This window comes from Opisthocomus hoazin, chromosome 7 (genome assembly GCF_030867145.1).
Source record: "Opisthocomus hoazin isolate bOpiHoa1 chromosome 7, bOpiHoa1.hap1, whole genome shotgun sequence".
In the NCBI taxonomy this organism is placed as follows: Eukaryota; Metazoa; Chordata; class Aves; order Opisthocomiformes; family Opisthocomidae; genus Opisthocomus; species Opisthocomus hoazin.
Genome location: NC_134420.1, coordinates 46,540,274 through 46,566,628, shown reverse-complemented (window position 1 = coordinate 46,566,628; position 26,355 = coordinate 46,540,274). Strand labels below are relative to the sequence as shown.

The following is a 26,355-nucleotide window of genomic DNA, read 5'->3' as shown; positions in this document are numbered from 1 at the left end:
GGGACAAATGTCAATACAGCTAACTCCAGGATGAGGCTGCCTGTTGAAAATACCAAGTAGAAAGGGATGCCTTACACCTGCTGAGAACTTTGGTGCCTGATGCTGAATGGGGAGTCTCTGCCTTTGCTTGGCATGTCTCAGTGGTACTCTTCAGTTGTGTCCTCTGTTTTTTTTGCTCTTTTGAGGAAGCTCCATGGTATTTACCTTGTCTGTGAAACAAGAATTCAGGAATCTTACCTAACCCAGTGTGTGCTGCACAAACGAGGCAGAAAATTTAATGTAGGTGCAACAGCATGCAGCATTTCTTAACTGTTCTTTATGGGTTTAGCCTCAGAGCAGCAGTTTCAGACCTTGAAAGTGTCATGTGTGGCATCCATTTCCATGGTACTTTTTCCTGTTCTTCAGTTGTGTGTCCTGGAACAAGCTGCTTACTGTAGTCACTATAATAGCCAGTAAAGCAACATAAGGTAAACTGCATTGCATCTTTCCTTCTGATAGGCATTTTCAAAATGACATTTTGACAAAAATGTAAACTAGAACTGTGAATTGGAAATTAGCCAAGGTGACAATTCCAGAAGAAAACATGTTAAATTGTGGCTGGTGGGGTGTACGTGCTGCACAGAAGAGCAGAACTGGAGACCCAGCTGTTCTTGGACACTTCTTTGAGTGTTTGTGGGATGCATCTGCAGGCTGATAATGATTGCTTCCATTTCAGGTTTATGGCTTTAAGAGTGTTGTCCCCTGCTTAATCTACTTCAGTTCTTCATAGCATTAGAACCTTAAGTAGTGAAGGTAGCTTACTGGAGTCCTGCACTTGTCCCTTCTTTCAAGACTTTTTTTTTTCTTACGCCAGTGGTCTGTAATTTTGCATTCCAGTGACTCTGTGAACTGTTTTCTTAATTGAACCATGTGGAAATAGGGGGGATATCATGGCTTAGTGGCTCATTTTGGAGCTTAAAGTCTCCTGCTTGTACGGCAGGATTTAAAGAAGAAAGATGTATCTGAGACAAAAAAGAAGATACATTGGCCTGGAATCCCTCTACTGCTTCGTAGGTCAGTCAACCTAAACTGAAAACACAAATTTCAGTATCTTCCTTTGGCTGATTCTTAGTGCCAAAAGCACCTAAATTTCCTGGTTAACTACATGGTTTTAAACAATATTGTTCAATTAGCCAATTTTTAACCAGCATTCACTACCTGAACTGATTCAATTACTCCTTAAATGAATATCCATATGCATGAGAAGATCTGTTAATAGTCAGTTAATAGGCTTAGAATCAAAAACTGTACATTTACTCAGGGCTCAAACCTGACTCTGTGTATGGATGCACTGAGCTGGGGGAGTCCATCTGTGCTAATATAGGACCTGAAATTTTAGGAGTAACAGTCACTAAATCATCTGACAGCTTGGTTTGATGTAGCACTCAGGTGCACATGGTAGGAAGACTCCTGTTCACTTCCATGTTTGTTAGATAGCCCTTTAATGCATGAGTGGGAATTTCCCTTGTTCAAAGAACGTGTCAGCAGGGGTAGAACTGCAAATAGGCTTTGGCCTGAGCCTGTCTTCCCTGCTCCCACTGAGCAACAGGTTTGGTTTTTAAAAATGCAAAAGAGTAATTTTTAGTCCAGAAGTCAGCCTGGGGCCTGCCTCCCCATCTATTGCTTTAAAAAAAAAAAAAAAAAACACCACACAAAAAAAACCCCAGAAACCAAACACAAACAAAACGCTTTTCCAAGTTATGCAGGCCTTGCTCGGGAGCTCAACTGCCCTAAGAATCATGGCTCTCATAGCCTGGAATGTATTTGTACAAGTTGTCAGTTCTCTGTTCCTGACCTCTGTTTTTGGCAGATCTGCAGTTGCTGACCGAAGAGCAGGAATGCTTTGGCAGCTTTCTGGATTTTCCTGATGCTTCTGTTAACTGCAGTGTTTCCATCTGTTGTCTTCAGAGGCTCATGTGACTTGGAAGGCAGATTTCCAGCTCTGGAACACCTCATTAGGCTTAAGAAGGACAGAAAAACTACATAGTTTTTTCCTTAATTTTTATTCTGAATAATGTATTAAAGACTGTAGTAAGACAGAGCTAAGAGATGATTGGAAATTAACTTGGGTTATCTATTGTATGATCCCTTTGTGATTACCATACTTGGGAAAGATGTATATTAAGGGACCACAGCAAACTTGTGTGCTATTGAGTGAAGGAAGCAGAATCTCTTACCAGACTTTTAGACATTTAGTCCCATAGGATGGTATTTGTTTGCCTTCCACCATTTATATATCTTTGAAGCTTTAACTCTGTAGCAGTTGTCTTTGTTCTTCTCACTAGGGGTGTTCTAAGAGTGCTTTTTTTTTTTCTTTTTAAAGCTGTTACACAATGCAATGACTTTTTTGTAAATGTTATGGAGATCCAATTCTTGCCTTTATGGACTCTTTCTTATGATTAGCAGTAGCTCAGATCAACATAATTGCAGCTTGTTCACTCCATTTTTCACTTAGGAGTTTCACTATGTAACTTCCTTGAAGCCACCTAAGAGTAAGAACTGAGATCAAAATCATACCCAAACCACTGTAGTATAACAATAGTTGGCTTCAACTCTTGCTGTCTGTGAGTGAAAGGTTTACTCTTTTTTATTTTTTATCAAATTTTTAAAGTAGAGTGAAATAGATACATTATAATGCCTTTTAATATATGTTGCTGTGATAATCCTCATCATGCCTGTTCTGGCCATTGTTTGGTGCCAAATCATAATTGGTTGTGGAGTAAAAATAACAAGTGTAGGAAGAGAGGTTGAAAATGAAACACCATAATTGAAAGAATGACTGTTGGTATCACTTTCAAGCAATGAGATCTACAAGCTGTGAAAGAAGGAAGTGGTGAAAGTCTCATCATCCAAGTCCTTTAACAGCTCATTAGAAAATAGAATATAATAGAAAGAAGGATCCTGTTTGACCAAGAAAATGGCCTGTTAGGTCACATCTAGTTTAGTTTCTATGACTAAGCAACTCCACAAAGTGAATTTCCATTCAACCATGCAGGCATAGGCATGCACTAATACAACAAAGCACCAGCTAATTGTCATTAGATTTTAACTGTAGTATTATTTCTCACTTTGGTGCTATTGTGAGAATGACAAGAGAGAAAGTGAACTTCTTAGTAGGGACCATATAGATTTTGCAAGGCTGAAAACAACTGCTTTGTCTGGGAAACATGTGGGTTATATGCCTCTTCCATGTCTTGGGAACAACAGTTAAAAAAAAAGCTTTAAAAACTGGTATATGGAAGCAATGTCAGAGACAAGCTGAAAGTTAAGGGCATCCAGTCCTTCTGTGAAAAGATATTATTTTCATGTGAAATATTAAGGTGTATATATTTTAGGAATAACAGGATAAGCTGTGTGTGATTTCATACATTTGGGCAATGTTTTTGATACACAGTGCTAAGCTTTTGTCTATCTAGTGACAGTAAAATGCATACTATGGTTCATAAATATGAGACTTAGTGCTAGCAGGCTTTCAGAGCATACAAGATGTTCTGCTGGAACACAGCTTGGGGTTCTGGTTTGTAAGAGTGCAGTTAACTTTGGCGGTTTCGTCTGGCCTGGCTTTTCTACCTTTGCAATATCAAATTTTTTAAATGGGCAGTGAAATCCTAAGTTGAATGGAAATGACTTGAAAACTTAATGTATTATGCTGTGTAATTTGTTAACTTTTTTGATATTCATATTCCAAAATTTGTATTTATTGGTAAAAAAACATTGTAATCTATCCTCATGTCTAATGCTGGCTAGTCAATTATTTTTTTCTCGTGTGAATCTAAATAACCACTTCTATAGGCTTAAAAATCTCATAATAAAGTGATTCAGAATTTTGTTTAAAATTAAAGAGAAATACAGAAAATCTTAGTGTTTTGTAATATGTGTGTATTTTTCAAACATTACAAACTATGCGATACTGAATGGCTTCAACCTATCTATACCTGTACTGAATAATCTAATGATGGTACTTACTGGGAAGGTCTGATGGAAGCGAAATGTTAGGAGACTTTTTTAAAAGTTTTCTCAAGTTGGAAGAAATTCTTCACATAAGTGAGAGGAAAAGGATGTATCCTGCTTTCTTCATAGAAACAGTCTGCTGAAGTCATCTGGACTGCTTGCATTAAAACCATCATCTGGACTGGTCCCAGAAATGATGTTCTAAGGAACATGGAATATGCTTTGTTTGCATAAGCAAGAGACTGGAGGACCCGAGTACTTTATTGACCAAGATTAATTTTGAGGAATGTAAATGAGAATCAGTTGCTATAGTATTTTAAGTATCTAATAATTTACTTCATTTATAGTGCTTTTTATTTATAGTTATTTCATGTTCCACAGTTACATTATAAAGCTAACTTATGTTTTTCCCTTGAAGACTCTTCACTGCTCGGAGAAAATATCTTTGAAAACATATGTTGTTATATAAGAGCCTGTTTGTGGGAGCTTCGGGGAACTTGTGCAGACTTGCTTAATCATCCTCTGGAGAGCAACAACGCTGATTTCCTGTCTGCTTCTATTACTTGATGCCGTGCCTTAAACAGGCACTGCAACCAAGAAGAAAACATCTCTGAACCAACAGAAAACACTTGAAAATCTAAGGAAAAAGTTAAATAACAGCCATGTGAAAGCAACTCAGTGTAAATAATAAACTAATCCTTGAATGTTGCACACTTGGTCTATATAACGTAATGGTAAAGATATAGTGTGCAAGTTTCTCTGTGGTTCAGCATAGCTCAGTGAAGGTCTCATGCCACTTTTGCAGTAATTTCCAGATATGCGAGTTAGTATTTTATTTGGTTGTAAGGCAGTCACGTTCACATGCATATAGTTTCTTAAAAATAAGAACAGTTTTGTAGCTGTTGAGACAACAGTAGAAACTGAAGATTAAATCTGTGTGTTTGTGTATATTAGATGCTCTTTAGATGCAAATATGAAAAATGTCTTTTTGAAGGCTGAACAAAGAAAGAAAAATAGGTGAACGGGAAGATGCAACTTGGTATTCAGGTAGCATAGCCCTATCTCTTGTGTTCTTTTCAGTGATGTAGCAAAACCTGCTGTTAGACCCCCTTGAGATTGCCATGTACAAAACAACCTTCACCTTAGAAAATCCTTTTTCATAATGCAGGGAAAACTACTGGCTCTAAGTGATGTTCTTCTTGCTGTGTCCATGGTGTACCTCCAGTTTCTACTCTAATATGCAAGAGTTGTTCAGTGCTGCTCTGTCCCTTTGAATCTAATTTCATGCCCCTGTTTCTAGAGCAGAGTTATTCATGTTTTCTTTACGTAGACGCTGGAAACAGAAAGGTATAGAAGCTGGGTACAATCCTATTCCATTCCACACTATACTTTAGTGTTGTATTAGAGATCAGTTTTCATGAATGTACTCTTTCTTTGGGTTGATATATTTGATGAGATTTAGATACTTTTGTTGTTGGGTAGCTGAAGAACAGTTTAGAATGATTCACTTAAGCCAGTCTCTGTGTTGGTAAAACACTTCTTATTGCTCTAGCCCAAAGGTTCTTAATATCCTGTTCCTAGTGAATTTGCAGAAACAGTACTCCATCCTTCATGAATTGCTTACCCTTGTCTTGAACCCATATTTTCCCTTGGTTTCTGTGGAGTCGCCCTTCAATTTTTTTTCCTAGATGTTTCTAGATTTGCTAGGTGCAGATGCAAGAAGAAACAGGATAAAAAAAGTCTCATAAAAATCTGAGGGCTGAAGTGAAAGAAGTTAAAAATATCTGCCTTTGTTTACATTATCACACTATCCTGTTTCTTCTCACATCTCACCTAGGTTTTGAGCCATCTTATCTATGAACATGAGTTTAAGCATTGTTTCTATGCTGTGACTTGTATCTCTCTTCAGAACTCAAGTGTTTCTGTCTACCTTAAAATCTTGATTTGTTACTGTGAAGCATCAATGTATGTTCATGATGTCTGAAACAGGTTTTTAGTCCTCTCACTGTAAAACCGCTCTTCATTCTCGCTTGATAAACATGAACTACATCACCAGTTCTCTAGGTCAGTCAAGCCCATAGCTGTGATACCATTTCAGACCAGACAGGCAAGAGCCTTTGTCTAGGTGCACACTTTCAAATCTCACTAATCTGTTTGAGTAACACTTCTAGGGTCAGGCGTTCTGGTCAGCAGTAATGTGTAAAACACTTTTTGAGGTGGCTGTTATGTCTTAATGAAAGATCCTTTTCTTTGGGAGCAAGAAATAATGTCTTGCTCTGTGTTGATTTGGAAAGTGTATCTCTGTTGCTGGTGGGTACTGTATCACTGTGGAAGTGTTTGGGCGCCTCATATCTATTCTAGTTTCCATCTATATTGTGTGCCTTCAGGCCTTGGAGGTTCTGTATTCAACAGGGAAAAAGCAACTGTGTGTGCAGCCAGCAGTGAGGACCAAATCCAGAAGTTAAGGAAGATCCTTCTTCCTGCTTTCACCCAAAGATGAAACAAAACTAAGTTCAGAGTACACCTTTATGTGAACAGGCCACAAAGCTGCTACTGCTTGGTTTCATTACCTTCCTCAGAAAGAAAAAAAAAAAAAGCAAGCTATGACATGTGCTACGAGTGATTCTGGCAAGCCAAAATTAGAGCCAGGAAGAAATAAGAAAGCAGAGAAATGAAAGAAAATCAAAGGAGAAATGATGAGAAAGTCTTCCTCTTTTAGTTCACAAAGTTCTGATTACATGTTTTGCTGTTTAAAGGGAACCAAGGCAATAGGTAGGAGTTTGCTTTTATAGATCGAAAAGAAAAACCCAACTCAGGAAATAGCTCCTCACCACTGATTATTTCCGATATCTCTGGAGTTTCCAAACTACATTTTGCCAGTGTGCAATGCTTCTAAAAAACAGTGGAGGATATTTCACAATTTTGCAGTCCTTACTGGAAAAGGCTTGTTCTTATGTACGCACAAAATCTCAAATACCTGTGACACAGGAAGCTCTAGGCCAGTGTTTATTTCTTCCATTCACCAGATAGTGAACTGTTTTACTGAAGTGATGAAAAATGTCTTATCTTTAGCACAAAAATCTTAGTCAGGTATGGAGTGGGGGACAAATTTAGTTCCTTCTACATTTTGAAGAAGGGGAGAAAGTACTTCAGTATCATTTTGGCTCTCAAAGTAGCACAGGGATTCCAATGTTAAGGAAGAATTCAGCTCTGCAAACCTCCCTGCTTTCCTTTAGCTTAGTGCTGTCCATTTGTCTGTGGCACCGATGGAGAAGTTTGAGCCAGAACCCAGGAGTGACAGTAGTGCTCCCCTCTATGGTCTCTTCAGAGCACTGCTTCTGCAGCTTGATTTGAATTATTAAACTATTGTCATAGCTGACACTGGCACAGCTGTTGCCTTCCGCACGCTCGTAGGAACATACGGAACTTGTAATTCCAAAAGAAACCCCAATGAAATCTGAGATTGGATTTGTACCTAAGCAGTAATTTTAATAGTTCCACTTCTAGGTGTAGGATGCTAATTGGATAGTATTGATATTGTACTTAATGAATATGCATCATTGAAGTCTATTGTTGCATCGCTTTGTTTAAATATGTAGTACGTTGCCAGCAGCAGCATGCTGACGGAAAACTGTCACAACAGCGATCACTACAATCTGGGAGTTAAGTTTGACTGAAACATATGTCTTCAATTTTAATAGCTCAGCTTCCCAGATGCCCTAGAGGAGAATATTGCCTGAGAAGGAGCTTTTCATGTAAGAATAATTTGTGGTAAGTAGCTCAGTGATCTGTTTGTTAGGTTAGAGCTGACAGTTTGTTTATATTTCTAAAGGGGTATGATGAATGGGGGAGAAGTTGATGCTAATTAGCCTAAATTGTTCCAAAGAATGCAGAGCACTTTGCCAGTTTCATTGTTTCTGTTTCTTTGCACATTTTCAATAATTGAATGGAGCTCAGACCATTCATCATAATTTTAGGTAAGATGGAAATAAATGAATATAGCACGGGCCAGCCTGTGTGATGGAAGATGTCACTTTAGAGGTCAATTAGGTAAGACATCAAACTAGGACTAATGTAGCATGTTCTAATCCATTTCTGGAGTGAGTGTTTTCATCTAAGAAATTAATTCTCTCTGTCATGATGCTAGTATTAAGTGTTTCTTGCAAAGCTGCTTTTTCTTATTAGCATAATGTTTTTATCTCTAGACCACAACTGTTACCTCAAGGTATGGACCTCTGACACTTCATATGACAAAATGTGCTACTTTTTGGTATACTGTATATTGGATACAATAAATCTAAAAAATTTGTTCTTGGGAGAACAAAATCATTGGTCAGGTGTGATATGCAGAAGGTGTTAGCAAAAGGAGCTGAAATGAATTGGAGGTATGGCAAATGTAACGGTGGAGAAGCTTTTAATATTGTGCGTTTGACTTTAGCATGCTGTGCTACTCGTTGTTTTTAAGTTTGGGGAACATAACAGTACTCAAATTCAAAACATCCTATCTATACACAAAAGGATAATTCTGTAAGAATGTACATTTTGTATTGAACATTTTCCTGGATAAACTGAAGTTAGTTTTGGGGGGTGGGCACTTGGAATGTTCCGTTTTCAGTCCTTGTACAAGAGCATTCTTTTTTAATTTATGCACATAGAATACGACAGGAAGAGATGGTATAAATTTGTGGACTGTGGAGAATGAGTGAACATTTTTGAATCAGGATCTTTAAAAGGGGTGAAATTTGAGTATGATTAAGTTAGGAAAAAGGCTCGCTTACGGCGGAAGTCAGAGACTCTGTATACATTATAGGCATGTCATGGCTTTTAAAAAGTTATGTTAGACTTCTATACAAATTGTGAAGGAATTCGTATAACCCCAAACAAAATTCTGTGTGGCTCTGAAGTCTTGCAAAAATACAAAATAAAATAAAATAAAAAGGAGTGAAATAATAATAGTAGTTAGTATTCCGGTCAGGAGTGAGTGTTGCTGTAGGGCAGGCTGGTAGTTTACACTGCATGGGTGTTTTGTTGGTCACTAATTTTCTTGGAAGGAAATGATCCCATGGCTTATGCTATCCACGTTTGTGCATATTTGGCCTATAATTGGCATTTATTAAGGGGACTTTTGGTTTGATGGATGACTGTCAGGGTATTGCCTGCTAGCTTTGATGCAGATTGCTTTTGCATGAGGGTTTTTTACATTAACTCATTAAAAACTCTGCTCTGCTTCAACATGCTCTTTATTTACCTTCTGAAAATGTGAGACTTTTCAGCCCAAGTTTCAGGGGACTTAGTGTGGTTTTATTTGTGTACCAGTGTTTTAATTTGGACAGATGAAAAAGGTACATAGAAGAAAAATACTAATCCTTCAACCTGTGAATCTTAAAACTTAGAAGACGTTCAGCTTAATTAGTTATCTTTGAAGTGCTAAGCCACTAGCAAAGTATCTTTGGTTTATAGCATTAACTTCTGTTTTGCTAAAATTTTTTTAAGGAAGAAAAAAAAAAGGCAAGTAAAATCCAGTCCTGTAAAATCAGCAGGTATAGTAATATTTTCACAGCAGGTCAATATTCAATGAACGTTCAGCAAATCCAGGACTAGTGTCTGAGACACATTAGTGGTTTCTTCAAGGCTGGATTGATTTGGTCTTTTCCTGTAATGTATCTGGGACATAGGACTGTTAATTAGATTAATTAGCTATAATGTGATTTATAAGGCAGTTATAATAAAACTATGGTTACCAGTGTATTTAATCGTATTGCCATGTTTTGATTTGACATTTAGGAAAGCGTAGGAAAGCAATGGAGGTTGTGTGTGCTGACACTGTCACTTTGAAAGTTTTCTTAATAAAACATTTTCTCTACAAATAGCAATGCAAAGGAGAACTATAGTTTGCTGCACTAAGCAAAGCTTCTCTTAGTGGGAAGAAATAATTGGAATGTTCAACAAGTTAAATTCTTCCTCTAGGTTCACATTGCAAGAAGAAAATTTGATAGAGAACGTTCTACTTTCTTAGTTTTTCATTGTTTACTGCTTTGATGTTTTAATAAGGTACTGCATGTCTTCTGCTTGCCACCCTTAAAAAAAAAAAAGACAAAAAATGCAAACATTTTTTTGCCAACTCCTGAATTGTTTTCCTGTTTTCAGTTGATGCGTGGACACACTGTGCAACATACATCTTACAAGGCAGGGTAAATGTAAATGTAGAATAAAAATAACATTGAACCTTGTAATTCAATATTGCTTGGATCTGAAGATTTGATTTAGACAATTGAGAGAGTAACAGGACATGAGTCCATCTTTTCTGTAATGCAGGATGTTTGTGAAGGATCTGAATTTATTGAGGTTGATCCCAAAATGAAATGATCAGTTTGTTCCCAATCCTGTAGATTACCTGTACGTGTTTTGAACTTGCTTGAATGGATTCTCTGGAGCAACTGACATGCTGGAGTCTATAATCATTTGCTCACGAGCTTGCAAGCTCATAGCTTTGTTGCTTGTACATTCTAGTTGCTGTAATTAGCTATTGCTGTCTTATGTGCATTTGAATCTGACTTTTCTGTTAATTACAACTAATCTTGGCTCTTTCTGTCATGAGGATCTAATTTCTATTTCTAGTAATAAGAATTCTATCAGTATATAAAGAGCATATTAACCAAATATAATCCTATTCTTATGAATTTGTAAATTAAAAGGCCTATTAACCTCACTGAACTGGAAAAAAGTTCACTGACAGTGTTTGAAATGTTCAGCTCCCTTTTATTTATTTTTCATGGCTTGATGTAGTACCCACAAGATATCAATGCTAGAAGAAACTGAAACTAAGTGACCAAATATTTTGTTTGTTTAATTTTAAAAATTAATTCTGTCTTTTACCCTTGCCTAGGGGTGGTAGGGAATGGGGAGCAACAGATTTGGCAGAAGAATGTTTACCTGTGATTTAAGCTTTTGAGTTCCATCCTGAGGGAGGCTCCAAATACAAACTTGAGTTTTTGAATTACTAATGTTGTTCTGGTTGTGATGCCAGTATAAGAGAAGCAAGGTTTTCAGTCATCAAACTCAAGCGTGGAAAACAAATTATCAGTTGCTTATTCCATGCTTGTTTTGAGTAAAAATCTGAGATTTGATTTTTACCAATGAATCAAAATATCTTGCTATCCGGGGAGTTTTATTTTCCCCACAAGGACTATCAAACAGTTTGTTATTGAACTTGACCAGCCACAAATAGTTGATGACAGTAGTGATTAAGCATCACCTTCCTTACACATAATGAACAAACAAATGATAAAGAGGACACAGTTTGTTCATGTTCATTTACATGGCTTATTTGACTAAGGAGGCTTGTCTAATAATAAATGCAGAGGACTGCAAGTTGAATTTTGTGGTTCCTTTTGCTAATTCAGCTGCTATTCTGCTCTGTGGCTGTTTTAGCATTTGTACAGCCATTTAGAATGGGACAATGAATACAGATGAGAGAGAAAGGGAGTTTTAGAAGGGCCATACAGTGGGAAAACTGGTCTGTTTTTACCCTAAAGCATTTCTCAAGGTCTATCACAAAGAGCATGGGCCTTTTGAGAGGTGTCTCCCACACGTTGTCTGGTAGAGAAGTTTCTTACAGTCGATCATTCCATCCTTTAATGAACTAACAGTTTTTCAATGTTCTACATATTACTCTCTACCTACCATCCCTCACCTTCTGCTTCTGGCTATGCATGTGTTCTGCTGGATGCTATATTTTTTCAGCTCCCTCCTTCCTCACTATTTCTTCACTTCTCTGCATGGACCAATGTAGAGAGTGATTTATATAGGCAGGCGGAGGAAAATGGAGCTGGACTTCTTGCAATGGTCAGCTGAGGTTGGGGATCAGAAATCTTTAGTGGCAATGCATGGCACAAGGAGGCCTCTTCATAAGTTGAAGCATTAGCAGTTTTGAGCTGTTCTTGTCAGTTCTGCTGAAGCTTAGAACTTGATAACTTATGTTCCTGAAATCCCAAGTTATCTCCATTCCTTCTGCCTTTTGAGTTATAGTCCTATCTGTGCAAGTCCACACCTGTAAGTTATTTGAGGGACAAGAAAGCTGATTAATAATATCAGAGGGGTGAGTTTATAAAAGTCAGTACTGTCCTGGCTAATTCACATGCTGTGGCTTGAGTCAGAGTTAAAACTGGAGAATCGGGGCTGTTTCTGGCAACACTTATGATATAGAAAGGGGAAGATGCCTGAAGTGCACATTTCGGTCAATTAGCTGTTTTCTCTGCTTTAAGAAGTGCAAAAGATATCAAAGGACATGATTTTACTTGCAAGAGGACAACAAATCCAATCTGGCAGCGCAGGGGTTGAACTGAGTTGGGGTCTTCAAGTACAGCCTGGTATACAATGATGTAGTGAGAAGAGGGCTTCTGTCACCCATTGTGGGGAAGAGACATTGACAAGCTTACAAAGACTGTGACTGCTCACTCAAGATTTCCCCCCCCGTCCCCCCCCCCGTCCCCACTGGCTTGAACAGGCATCTTAGACATAGCTGAAGTCAAGCAGTTGATGCCAGTTTTTGTCAAATATCTGACACTAATGATTTGCTGTGTAACTGACACAAAGAAGGGCCCATATCTGCAAAGTAAGCCAATGCTATGCTCTGAGAGCAGAATCCATGTTCTTTGAAACAGGTGCTTTTATTCCCAACAAACAGAACAGGAGACCCATCTAAATGAAAATACACAGGATCAGATTTATCTCTCTTGCTCCTACTGATGAACTAGGAACTTCTGGCAGCTTCAAACAGCTGGACTTTGGCCAAAGAGGATGAATACAGAAGAGTATGGGTTTTTAGCCTCATCACTGATGCGCGCTGATATATTGTCAAGAGTTGTGAGTTTATGTTCCTGTTTCAATGGGAATTTTTGTTACGACATGTATAAAAAAAATGCTGAAACTACTGGATCTAGAAATGAATTCCACACCTCCTTGCATTTGGAGAAGTACCTCCAGTATTAAGATTAATCTTGAATATCCACTCTGTCTTTTCTCTAATAGTCTTTGCCTGAAAGATTTCAAGCTGAGGAGTTATGGATGGAGATATGGTTGGTACATATGTGTGTGAAAATTCTGCTTAGAACTTTGCACAGCCGTTGCTAAATCTACTACTGTGTAGCAGCAGCTAAGCAAAGACTCGTAAAATAGAACTTTCAAACATTTTTTGCCAAAAGTGAGTTTAAAAACAGTCCAAACGTTTCATAGATTTGGTTGAGATGAAAGGAATCTTGTGTGTGAGTCAAACTTTGAAAACTGGTTGAAAAATAGAATTTGGGATGTAGATTTGAATTTGACATAAAATCACCCATTGTTCATGAATTCAGCCTGAGATGACCAGATGGAGAAGACTAGTTCCACCTCCACTCCCCTGTAAAGAAATACGTTCCAAAGTCTACATCTCTGCATGTACCATGCTGCCAATGGAAAACCCCATGTTTCACTGGCTATTCCAGACTGACTGGAATAATGGCTTTAAGAGGAAAGTTACAATTAAAAAGAAGCATTTATTGTTATGGAATTAGAGAAAAAGAGGCATCATGGTTTTGTTTTTTTCAAGAACTATACAGAGAATCTTTCTGTCTTCACCGCCTTTGCTTGTCAGGCACACAGAAGCTGTGTTTAAGCTAGTAGACCTGGAAGCATTTCCAACGACTGGGGTCTGGGCATGTCCGACTCTGACCTCATCTCATATTGCAGCAAAACTTGAGCACAAACTAAGCCTCTGCCTCACCCTGCAGTCGTGTATCCCAACAGTGGTCTGAGACCCAGCTTTCTACCAGTTTCTTTCTCCTTCCTGCTGTCCCCCCAGGTGCTATTGATTGATGGGAGGGAAACCTGAGTATAAGGCCAGATGGGAGCCAGACGGTGCAATAGCTGATCAACCTGATCTGGGTGATTTAGGAGACTGAGGTACATGGTAACATAACATGTTCTACCATAGGCACCCATCTTATTAGCCTAGGTGCAGACAGAAAGTAGCTGATGAGCAGGAGTAGTTTCCCTACCTCTAACCTAAGCAGGTAGAGGAAGTTACTTATGATGTTACTGTGTGTTTATCAACCAGTATGTGATCAAGTACTTGAAGGTTTTAAATATGACTTCTCACTAAATCACCAACAATTTTAATTCTACATAATGGAGGAGAATCAATAAAGCTATATATAATGCCTCTTCAAATAGTTCATGGTAAACTGTTAAAAGTTATACAGATGCTTGTGTTATATCTTAATGTCTAGGATTGCAGGTTGAATTCTTATAGATAGAAAAAATGTTAAAGGAGAAACCCTTTGTAGGGTTGTAGTCCCTTCCACAAACCAAGCCAGTGAAAAGAACTGCATTTGTCAAAAAGAATGTTTTCTGCAGATTATACCTGACTGGGAGACAGTAGTATGAATAAACAGCATGATATCTGGCTAGATAGTTAGTTACATTTTAGTCTTCTGAGGAAGAGTAATTTCTGGCAGGCTTCTAATGTGCTTATTTAGAATGTAAGTTATGCAAACTAGTATTTACCACTGTTAGAAGGCTGCAGAGATTTTCATATGACTGTATTCATAAATGAAAAATGGAAAATATTATGGGGTAAAAAAATTAATGTGAACACTTTCGAATTTGGGACCAGACAAAAGAAAAAACTTACCCATTTGAAATCCGGAGAACTTTACAGTGCTGCGAGTAAGTAAGAGCAGATGTTGTAAAGTTTATAAAATCAAGACATTATTTTCCTGTTTCCACTGAATATTTCTAAACACATTATAAATAAGCTTTGAAGTAGTACAAAATACTGTGTTTGTTTTGCTGATAGCATCTTTTTTATAAAAAAAACTTTATCAATGCTTGTTTAAATTACAGACTAAATGATATCTGTGTGGTTAAACAACTGGCTGTATCTTGCAAGTACAATGCTAAAGTACTTGCAGTGTCTAAGCCCTTCAAAAGCCTATCGGATCTTCTGAGTTTAATTTTAAACAGATTAAATATTGTCCATTTAAAGAATGTAAAAATTAAACTCTAGTCTTTTGCAAGTTCATCAAAAGAATATGATTTTCTTTTGTTGCTGTAAAAAGTAGCTTCAAATCAATAAATTGTTCTAAAACCCTTATCCAAGTCAGTAACACAGTCACTTTGGGTGTCTGGCTCATTGTTTCTAGGGATATGCTTTACTTTCGATAAGTGCTCAGAGTCCTTAATGAGAAAATTGATCTTGTTCTATATTTGTGATTCTAAAGGCACCTATTAAAGATCATACACATTAAATCTTTTATGTGGCTCTATTAATGTTACCACGGAACAACAAACTTGCTGAATTGCAAGGTGTCTGTTAGATGAAACAAATTGTTTCCACGTAGCAATCATGTATTTGGGGGGATGTGTATCAAAACAGCATGGGGATTAAAGGGAGACTGAGACTGCAAGTTAATTGAATTATATCCAAATAGTAGACAGCTGTAGTTTGAAAAAACAGTCTTCAATGATAATATTGTCGTTCCTCAATTAGTGAGTCCTAAGGAGACTGGCTGTTGAGAATCACAGAGGAATTAAGCAGTCTTGATATTTGTCACACTATATTAATATTCATCATGCTATATTGGTATTCCTTCACACTTAGTGAATTCTCTTTTTATAGCACTAAGGTCCTGAGCTTGAGAGGGGAAGAGGAGGAAATGTTTTCTCCTTCTGTTGTTTCCAGTACAAGTTTCCTGGTGAGTAGACAGGTACACAAAATACAGCAAGCACTGTTTTTGAGTGGCTGATCATGTGAGAAATACATTGACTTCATCTTCTTATCTGCTCGATTAGACTGCAGCGTCGGAAATTGTAACCTTACTTGTACAAGATTTTTGTGTCTGAGATTTGAATATACTGTATGAAATGAAACAGTTTTGGTTGGCTTCTGCAAAACTCTTTATGCATGTAGATTTGTTTCCATCCCTAAATGACAGAGGAGCAAGCATCCATGTTCACTGGTGGTGTGTTCCAAGAGCATATATACAGGTGCAAACAGCATTGGCAACATACAAGCAAATGCCTCTCAGCTTATTTTAGATTGCTATATTTGTGTTAGCTGTTCTAGTCTCTCTCTGTAGTCCTTAGGAGACCTTAGGTGTAAGTAAGTCTCTTTAGGATACTTATCTGACCTGTTTTAGCAGTTTTTCTTAGTGAGTCAAACCATGCAAAACAGTGCTTGCTTCTCTGTCTACAAAGTGAGTCTGATTAATTAGCTCAGGGACATCTGTGTTGGTTCAAGAGGAACTTCCTTACACAAACCCACACTTTGAATAACTAACTAGTTTCCTCTGTTTACCTCCTACTTTTCTGAATTCCTCTACTTTTTAAGTAGGGCAACAATATGTTTTTTTTAAACTTAATCCATCTGTGAGTTGCTTGAATGTAAATTGTCATAGCAGAAGTTTTTAGCATAGTAGCACATGGAGATTTGTGACACTAGGCTCAGGATTTGAGACAGTTTACTTTCCAGAAAAAAATACAAATACATTTTGCTGCCAGAACCAATCATGTTTTGATATATAATCGGTTCTTAATTACTAGAGTAACTTGGGATACGGAAGTAAGCGAAGCCACAGGAAACAGTAAGCAAAGCCACAGGAAACAGTAAGCAAAGCCACAGGAAACAGGCAAATTAAGCCAGAAGAATGTACTCTGAGGGCTTAATGGAGTAATGAAAGAAAATTTTGGTGACCGTGACTGTGAACATAAAGGCACTTGGCCTAAAGATGAGACAGAGGTCTGCACTGGTGCAGCTCTTGTGTATTAAGGCTCTCTGAACTGAAACTGGCTCAGACCTAAATTAGTTTGGGGTCTGTGCAGCCCAGGTTCTATTAAACAGCTCACAGATGAGTTGCTATTGACAGTTTGCTATCAGTATTGCTTTGTGCGTAATGCTGTGCATATCGCACCAATGAGAATTCAGTGCGTGGAACACCAAAAAAGGGGAAAAGCTGTATGTTCTTTTATTTCCATTCATGTAATTATCCCATCAATATTCTTAACTGACAATATATCTAAAATATACATCTCAGGACAATTGTAATGTGTCTGCAGACTGCATTTTACTTCCTTTATTTTTTGTTAATTTAATTATGTACTTTTCTGAAGCAAGATATTCACCAACCTGCAAGCAGCAGGACCTTTCAATAAAGCATCACCTGCACTCCATTACTGACCTAGTCATATTTGCCTACTTGCTATTTCAATTCACTCTTCTACCTCTGATAAGACAGATTTACTGACATTCCAGGTAGGTCAGACCATGGCAACTGGCTTTCGTTTACTGGAATTGTAAGCTCCTTTGGTTCCTTTTTCCCTTATGTCTGTAGACTATTTAGCACTAGGACCCTGAGTTTGAGGGTTTTTTGCTGTGGATGCTAGCATAATGAAACTAATACAAGTACCCAAGCTCACTGAGGACTTGAGTGAAGCACAGCTTGTATCGCATATGCCAACTTTCAGCCATCAAAAGGCAATTTAATTTGGCCTTCTGAGAAACTAAATTTTGGTTTTAGAGCCATAATGATTAAAAAAGGTTAGGAGGAAAAGAAGAGTGTTCAAAATATTTATGAAAACCACGTAGTACTAGGAAAATCTCCATTAGTGTATTTAAAATTTTTTTTTGAAACTGGAAAAGTTGTATAAGCACTTTTGTAGTAACTTTTTAGTGAATAAATTCTATTAGCATTCTTTGTCTCTTCGTGCATGAATTAGTTCATTGCGTGATTTACTCTTGTTTTCAGAAAAGAAGCTCAGAATTCACTTAAATGAGAAAAATATGTAGCCTGTGTATTAATAATCCTTTTCTCACTTTTAATCTTCACAAAGAAATGTGGGTCCACAGTCATCAACAGTTTTACAGGATGTTTCAGATATAGATATATAGTTACTGCACAATAGTTTATTTTAATAAAATTACTAAAATATTTTGGGGTTAAGAGCATTGTTGCTGCATTCAGGAGGTAGGCTTATTAAATTGCAGTGGTAACAGTAATCAGACTAACTTCTGTAATCTCTGCTGTTGCAGAAGCAAAGCACAATAGAAAATCTTCCTTTTTGTAGTAGGTTATAGTAGGTGTCCTCAGCTTCTTGTATGTATCACATACATTTATGTTTACACAGGAGCTGAAATAAACAAAGATGTCACATGTAATTCATACTGGTCTTTGGAAGTACAGAATTTTCTTTTGGCACAACGTATGTTTCTTCACACTGTGCCACATCCTTCAGTGGCCCATGGTATAAAACAGTGCAATGCATTAACTTTTTCTGCAACAAGACCTGTTTCTCACCACTTGCCCTGAAAGTATTTGCCTGTCATTATGGACTGTTCTGGCATTAAGCTTCCATTTAACATATTGCCTTCAGCTCTTGCCTTGAAGGACATGTCTGAAAACTTCCCATACAGACGACTGCTAAGATTTTTGAAGGCAAAGGACTCTCTTCTAGAAGTATGAACTGCATCTAGACATCTTGATGTATTTTTTTTATTACCAGAAACCGGGGCCTCACTAAATGGTATGGTAAATTGATTAAGAATATACAGTAACTATCCATGTTCTTTCTTTGACTCTTAACAGTGAAAAGACGAATTATTGCTCCTAGCTTAGAACATCATTGCTTAATACTCTACTGTATATATTTTTTCATGTGATGTTTGCTGTCCTTACTCAGCATGTATTTTTTGTTTTTCAAGCTTGAATACTGATGGGTCGTGTTTTGGTTTCAAATCTGGGGGTTACTTTTTTTCTCAAAAGGGTAAAGATAATAAATTTGGGTACGTCCCACTGATCAATGAAGGAGGAGATGGACATAATTCAGAGCTGGACTGTTAAAAGATTTTTTTGATTTGTTTATTGGAGACTGAAGACATCTGCAGTTGCTAGGTAGGAATACGTGAAAACGAATCAAGTCAATACCACTTTGTAATTTATCTTCCATTTTCATATTTTCCATTTTGTAAATGATACAAGCTGAGACATCATCTAGTATCTGTTGTATATTTTTAAGTGGAGGATTCAGTTCTGAAGTCCTGTTTGGGATACTGTAAAAATGTCTTACAGAGCAAGCATACAGCGTGAACACTGCTACTGCTTTACTTCCTTGAGATATGCTTAGTTATGCATTCCTGTTTGAAGTTTTGTCTGGGAGAGCTAGTTATGAAATACCTTGACCTGTATTTCATTAACACATAATGGTGGTGCTTTCACACTTTTCTGTTCCATTTTTTTTTTCCTACAGGTAAAACAAGATAATGTGACATTCCTTTTGCAAGTTTATTTCTTGCTTATCATGTGTGAGAAGAATCTTATAAAGTAACTCCATAATCTTAAGTCATGAATGAAAAATTATGGAGAACCCAAGAGTGCACACTAACTTCAGGGTAGATCTTCTGAACTAAAAAAACCCTCAAACCAACCCACAATAGAAGGGTCCCTAACATAAGAAGCTCTTGGATGTGATAACAGGCCCAACACTTCCAAGTGTATATGCGTATTGTTTTCCAGTTACTTGCTTTATTTTCGCCATAGTAGTCAAATTTATCACCATTCTTGAAATTAGGTTTTCCAAACAGCCGCATCCTAAAATTGAGCCAGGAACACCAATGTTCCTGTCAATGATGCTATCTACCTTAGATCCTGTCCCTGGTGGTGATAGATGCTACCACCACTGCTGGTGGGGTGAAAAAACTCTTGCCTCTAGTATTTTGGTGCACTTGCTTATCTTGCTTATCTGCTTGTTTATTAAACCTATTGGACAATGTATGCAGTCTAGCAAAATGATTATGAACACGCTGTAATTAGCATAATTAGTTTATAGTGCTACTTAAGAAAACCTGTTTCTACTAAGGTAGAAAGCCTTAAATTCCAGCTTTTTTCCCTTAAAATTCCTAGTGGCAAAAAATAGCCTCTACAAGGAGGTGAAGTCAGTCATCAGATGTGATCCACTTCAGACAACTGGGGGTAACTGATTCCAATACCAAAGAACTCTTGTTTGAGAACACCTTTCTGGTAATTCCCAGCTGTTCGTATCATATCAGCTGGACTTCAACCAGAGTCCTCTGCTGAGCTGAGCTAGACAGAGGGGGGGGGAGTTTCTTCAGGTCCACCTCTTCACCACGACTCCTGGTATGTACATATGCACTGCTTGGTGCTGACAGTCTTGTCATTCATAGAAGGGAAACTTCCAGTCCTAACTACATTAAGATACTGATGCGATAGCATTTCATCACAACTGAAGACAGCATTGTGTGCTTTTATTTGTATGGCTGGATAATATGGTGTTAGGGGTGTAACATTAAATTAGACTAATTAGGATCTATGAGGAAGAGGCAGACTTCACTGTTTCTTAGTTCTGATAATTTAATTTATTCACTTCCCAGGGAGACAATTGTTTATGTGGAGGCCCATATTTCTGGCTGTCAGGTGTGTGAGGGAACTGATGCTGTAGTCTGTGTGTATATATATGAATTCTTCATATGTTTTGCTAAGTATCTATGATACAGAAAAGAGGATCAAAGCACTATAGCTGGCATATGGCATGGAAGATAGTAATGTCATGTATGTTCCACTGGATTTTGTTTCACATCTATGTTACTGCAGCAAAGATGACACTGCACTAATGAACCCAGTGTTCTCAGGTAGCTGATTTAATGACTAAGCATCCAGTCCCCTGTGTTTATTCAGCTTTTTGTCTGGAAATGTTTAGCATGTTAAAGATGAAGTCCATTCCATTGAAGTTGTCCTGGTAGTCTGTGAGGCCAAAAAATTATAGTAGAGAGCACACTGATAAATTCCTGGTTGTTTGTTTATTAAGAAGAAATACAGTATTTTATACTAAAGATATGAGCCATGACTTGCTGCATGGGTATACTGCTGTGCTGTTATGTTGGGGATGACAAAGGAGAATATAATTGAGGTAATCACAAATCATCCAGCAGAATAGGATGTTTTTTCAAGCAGAAGTGGTAGAAAGCTTCACCTAAAGATACTATGATGAGAGAATTGAGCACCTGGGAGGAGTCTAGGAACATGTCTGAACAATTTGACCTGACAAACTGGTCATGTTATGACTCATGCTTAGGCTGAGAGCTGGTATTTGCCTAGCTTAGTTTGCCAGTAATGGAAGAACATTTTTTTGGAGGCTGGGGGGATGTGTATGTTTTGGTTTTGGTTTTGTTTTTTTAGTAGAACCCCTGCCTGTATCCTTTCTTAGTGCAAGGATGCACACTGTTGATCTTTTTGTAAACTAAGCAGTAGGTTATTTTCTAGTTTTTTTAATTCATTCATTTATTAGTAGCACATCCTTGGGTTGCTATACAATTCCTCTCTAAGTACACTGGCTAGAGGAATGATGTTCATTCTCAGTTGCCAAAGCTTTTATGTACGCCACATGTGCAATGGTGATACCAATGTGACAAATTGCAGAGTCATCTGATAAATTGTATTTACATCCACCTTTGACCACCTCACCTGCTTTTTGCCGCTAATCTATCTCCACTGGGATTTATTTGACATTCCAAACCTTGGAGCAGCTTCAAACATCTGCTAATTTAAAAAAAAAAAAAAAAAAAAAAAAAATCAACCTGCCAAAGAAAAATTTCCTGCCTTTCTCCTAGCCAACGAAGTACTCTCTGCCTCCAAATAATACTCTGGCCTATGTAAAAGAACTGGACAATAATCAGCTGTACACCCATGGCAAAGTTTAGTACTTTACAAACCTTCATATTTTTGACACGTTTGGCTTCAGTAAGATTCACTGTCTGGGGCTGTCCTGAGACAATTGTCTTCAAACCTGGACGTTTTTGTTCATAAAATTCTATTGGAAGGCAGTTGCTTTCAGTTCACATGTGCAAAGTTAGCCTCTCTGCCCACTGATGTTAGTAGGAACAGTGTTGGGCTCCTTAGAACTTGAAAAAAGTCTTCAGTTATGCTGCACATACCTTTGCTGGAAGTTCTGGCCTGTGATTATTTTGTGTTAAAATTGTGTTGGTGTCTATTATTAATATTGCCTAAAAGCTTTATGACTATTGAGTCTTTGGAAGACTGTAATTTAACTCTAGCAGGGCACTGTATTGGCAGTGTCTGTATTAAAGCTCTGATGGCTCCATGTACTTAATCATAGACCTATATTTAAACTTGACTTTAGGCATTTGCTTCAGAAGTACCCTCTGAAACAAGATGTTACTTGGCTTTTGAACAACTTTCTCAATCTAAGTCACAGGCTGTTTAGTCTGGTAATGGCGATGGCTGATCTTAAGGGGAACATGAAACAAGTGGCTTCACAAAGCAGTTAGATAATTGCAGCTGCATTTAAAAACAGACGTTATGAACTACTTGGTTAATGCTACTGAAGAGAACAGCTAAATACAGAACTTCTAATACGAAAAAATGAGAGCACCAGTAAATGTGGAATGGTTTGGGATAGCAGCCCAACATCTGTGGTATGAGGAGTTGGCCAGGAAATATGCTGCGACAGGCTGTGCTTTACAGTCTAGAGTATTCTTGGCTCCAGTATCTTATTCAACAATAAAAATTAATGTGCAATATATAACATCTGATAGTCACCATTATTGTGAAAATATGATCACATGTGGAAGTATTTCATAACCATTTGTAAACATCTCTTTTCTTTTGAAATTATACTTATGCACTGGTTTAAAATATTTCTTATTGTCTAATAGGGAATGTACTTCTAAAGAATTCTTTCCTCAAAACTGCTCACCTCACTTCTTCAAACAGACACTTTGAAGAGATTGCCATCTTTGTCACTCACCCAGAATGTGTGAAATACCTTGTCTTGCTATATCAAGCAGTTAAACAGGTACCCCTTGCCAGCTGACTACATTCTTTTTAAAATTGTTGGAGGTACTGAGACATAGAGAAGTAAACAAAAATGAGCCACTTTAATTAACAGTAGAAATACTCAACACACATTTGCCAGATAGTCACTAGAGGGAAAACACATTTTTTCCACAATAAAATGTAGTTATTGTGAAAAATGCCAGACCAATAAAATTAGAAACTGATGTTTTCTACTTGATTTGTGAGAATACAGTGAGAAGCCATAGAAATTACTTGTTATTGCTGCTAAATGCATCTAAAATTATAATGGAGACTGCCAATAAATACCAGCAGTGTTTTTGAAAGGAATATTTAAATTACGCTTTTGGAATTAGTTTCTGCATATGAAAACGTAAATACTGTTGTGGCAAGAACAGGACTCATCAGTAAGAATTTTGTAAATTTGATTTTTTGTAAATATCCACCGCTCATGAAATTCCTGTTTGTGTTGTACAATGCCTTATGTGTTATTTAAAATTTGTTTTAATGTAATAAATTGTGCTTAAGATAGCTAGGGTCTTGCACAGGTGAATGTGGCAAACACTGGAATTAATCAATCATTTAATTTTTCTTCCCTTAAAAAGAAGGGGAAGGGAGTATGGAGGCACAGGCAGTGGAGAAAAGGGAGGAGAAAATAATATGAACTAATATGTACATGAAACACAAATGAAGTATGTAACTTGAATTTTTTTTTTCTTTCACTTATGTTGATAGAAGGTCCCTTGGGATTTAGGTATCTTTTAAATATATTTTTGTCAAGTATCAGATTTGCCTAATGATAATATGAAGGAGTAACTGGCATGTGTAAGGTTTGTTTCTCTGAAACTGTTCTATAATCCTTGCTCCGCTTCTTTCATTAAGTAAAAAAAATCTGGAAAGGCAGCAAGGAATAGGTATTCTGAATTATTTTATAATATCTATATATATGAAAATACATGTATGCATATACACATACATACTGACATCCCAAAGTTAAACATTATAAATGTAGCACACTACTAAGTATTTTATTTCCCTATTTAGAATACCTTTCGGAAATGGAACAGACACTTCTGAAGCATCTTTAGAAGATCTAGAGATCAGTTGCTGGGATATATTTTTTTTCTTGTTTTAGGTTTAATGTATTTCTGCTGTTCCTGGAAATCAGGGGAAACACTTAGCTGTTTACTTAATTGTGCTTTTAACCTGCCATGTGGCAGCAGAAGCAAGGAAATTTCACGTTCTGCACTCTGCTGTCAGCTTTAAAAACACATCAGCAAATACAGGGTATCAAATTCACATGTCTGTTTTTCCATGGCAAATAAGGGTTACCCATAGTGTAATAATGAAAGAAAAACAGGGGGATCAAAACTGTTTTGAAAAGAAGCTACTTTTAGTATTGACTCTTCTGCGAATTGCATTCTTAATTGCTTCTTCCTTAGTCACTATGTGTTGAAATAATTTCAGTTGTTTGATAGAAGAATCCCTAAATTCTTCTGAGCTTTCTCTCAGCTAATGTAATGGAAGTCTTCTATAGCTTATTGACCAGTTCACCCATCTTGATTTACTGTAATGCAGTTGAGAATGTTGTTCAGTGTGTCATCATCATAAGCATTGCGTGTCTGGGACATGCACATGTTTATCACAGTGTCTTTCTATTTTGGATCATTTGCTCCTCAGCAGTCTTCCCAACTGGATTCGCCCTTGACATGCTGTGAATGGGTCGGCACAGTTGTAGCATAACCTGTGTAATGAGTGTGTGCACAATTTTAGCAATCTTACTGGGAAGCTACCTAGATTTTAAAATACTACAGCTCTGTTCAGCTGCAGCTTGATGTTAAATGATATTAAAAAAATTTAGATCAGAAGAAACTCTGTATTCTGTATTGGAGTTAATTGTAGATTCTTGGTGTGTTTTTATTTAGTTTTGTATTTCTTCTGCGACAAATGGCTTTCTTAGCTTAGAGCTACTGCTCCCCCAGCTCCTAAGTGCTGACCTTCCCAAAAAAGTGAAAAAAGAGCAAAAGTGCAACAAGGCTAGCAACAAATAGGAAAATAGGGAATTGAGAATGGAAAGGGAAGAAGTTAAAACCTAGTTTCTTTGAATTGTTTATTAATTTTGATTACAAATTGATCCAGTCTCCATTAAAATGAATGTAAGTATTAGAATAACATTTACTGAAACTGTCACTTGCTACATTGCACTTATTTTCAAATGCCTTCAGTGTCTTTTAGAATGGAAAGTTGTGAAATAAATGTTGCTTTTAAACTGTTGGGATACAGTCAATTTTAGAATAGTATTGTCAACAAACGTTGAACCTTTTGTTTAAATTATTACAATGTCTTTCAAATATAATATACTTTTTGCTGTTTGTTTACTCAGTTGTTGGTATTTTTTGTAAGCAGTAGATGCTGAAGAATCCAACTTGTTTTTTTTCTGCTTTGGTCTCAATGATTAAATGCCATAGTACTAGGGTTAGAAATACCATGCAAGAGTCTTGACACAAATTCCATGTTTCATTATGTGGAAACACAACATTCTGGTTGTAGATCTTGGAAAATATTGGTTTTGCACATGTAAATTCAGGGCCATAACTGCAGGATTCTCCTTTATTAAGCCTGTTAATAAATGTATATATATTTTAGTTTCGTTCCACAATACGATGATTACTTTGTCTTGAATTTCAGTAGGTGTTCGGGTAAAAAAAGCACATAAATTATTTTTTTAATATAACATATTGTGGCTTTGAAATAATAGTACGAGGATGTTTTGACAATAAAATGTGTGGCATTTCCTGTTGGTTGAAATTTTGGTTTGCTTACTAAGTTAATATTTAATGTTATCATTGGCAAGGCAAACTTCTGTAGGAAAATATCAGTGCAAATTTTACTAGTGAGATGGGAGTACAGGCCATAAAAATTCTCAGTTTCCCTTTTAAAAACTTAATCCGTTTGTCCAACAGGAACGAATACAGAAGGACTAGAGGTTTTGAACTTCCCTCACATCTGGGTACAGCAGTGTATTTTGACTCCAAGCACAATAAAACAATCGTACTTGCTGGTGGTATATGACATAATGACCCAAATATGTTTTTAAAAAATCATTTATTGCTGTACATAAACAGCTAAGTTAGCACAAGGGATGATAAAATAACATTGGTAATTCTTCCTTTAGCTGGGAACCATTGGTGGCCCATTAGGATTCCAGATGTAGCCATGTGTGCTTTTCCATTTGTTTTCTAATGTCTAGTGCTTGGGCCCTTGGTACCTTGGCTGTGGTTGTCAAGCATGTTGGCTTTTCAGCTTGAGGTCTTCCTGGAGAAACACACTGGCCTGGCTAATAGCTATAAAGCAGCTTATTGTCTTGGGCCTAGTTTGTTGGGACTAGCCTGAGTGAGGGCAGCTTCCTGTCAAAGGTCAAACACCAGCTTGACCGAGTTTTCTATGGTAAACACTTGCAACTGGACCTCAAAATCTAGATGTTAAAATATGAATAACAAGATCT

At 37.1% G+C, this 26,355-nt stretch overlaps 1 protein-coding gene across 2 annotated transcripts in view; it reads left to right on the top strand.

The window, feature by feature from the left end:
• Window positions 1–26,355, top strand: part of SLC25A21 (solute carrier family 25 member 21) — a 268,104-nt gene that overhangs the window by 22,616 nt on the left and 219,133 nt on the right. The gene's annotated exons all lie outside the window — the stretch shown is intronic.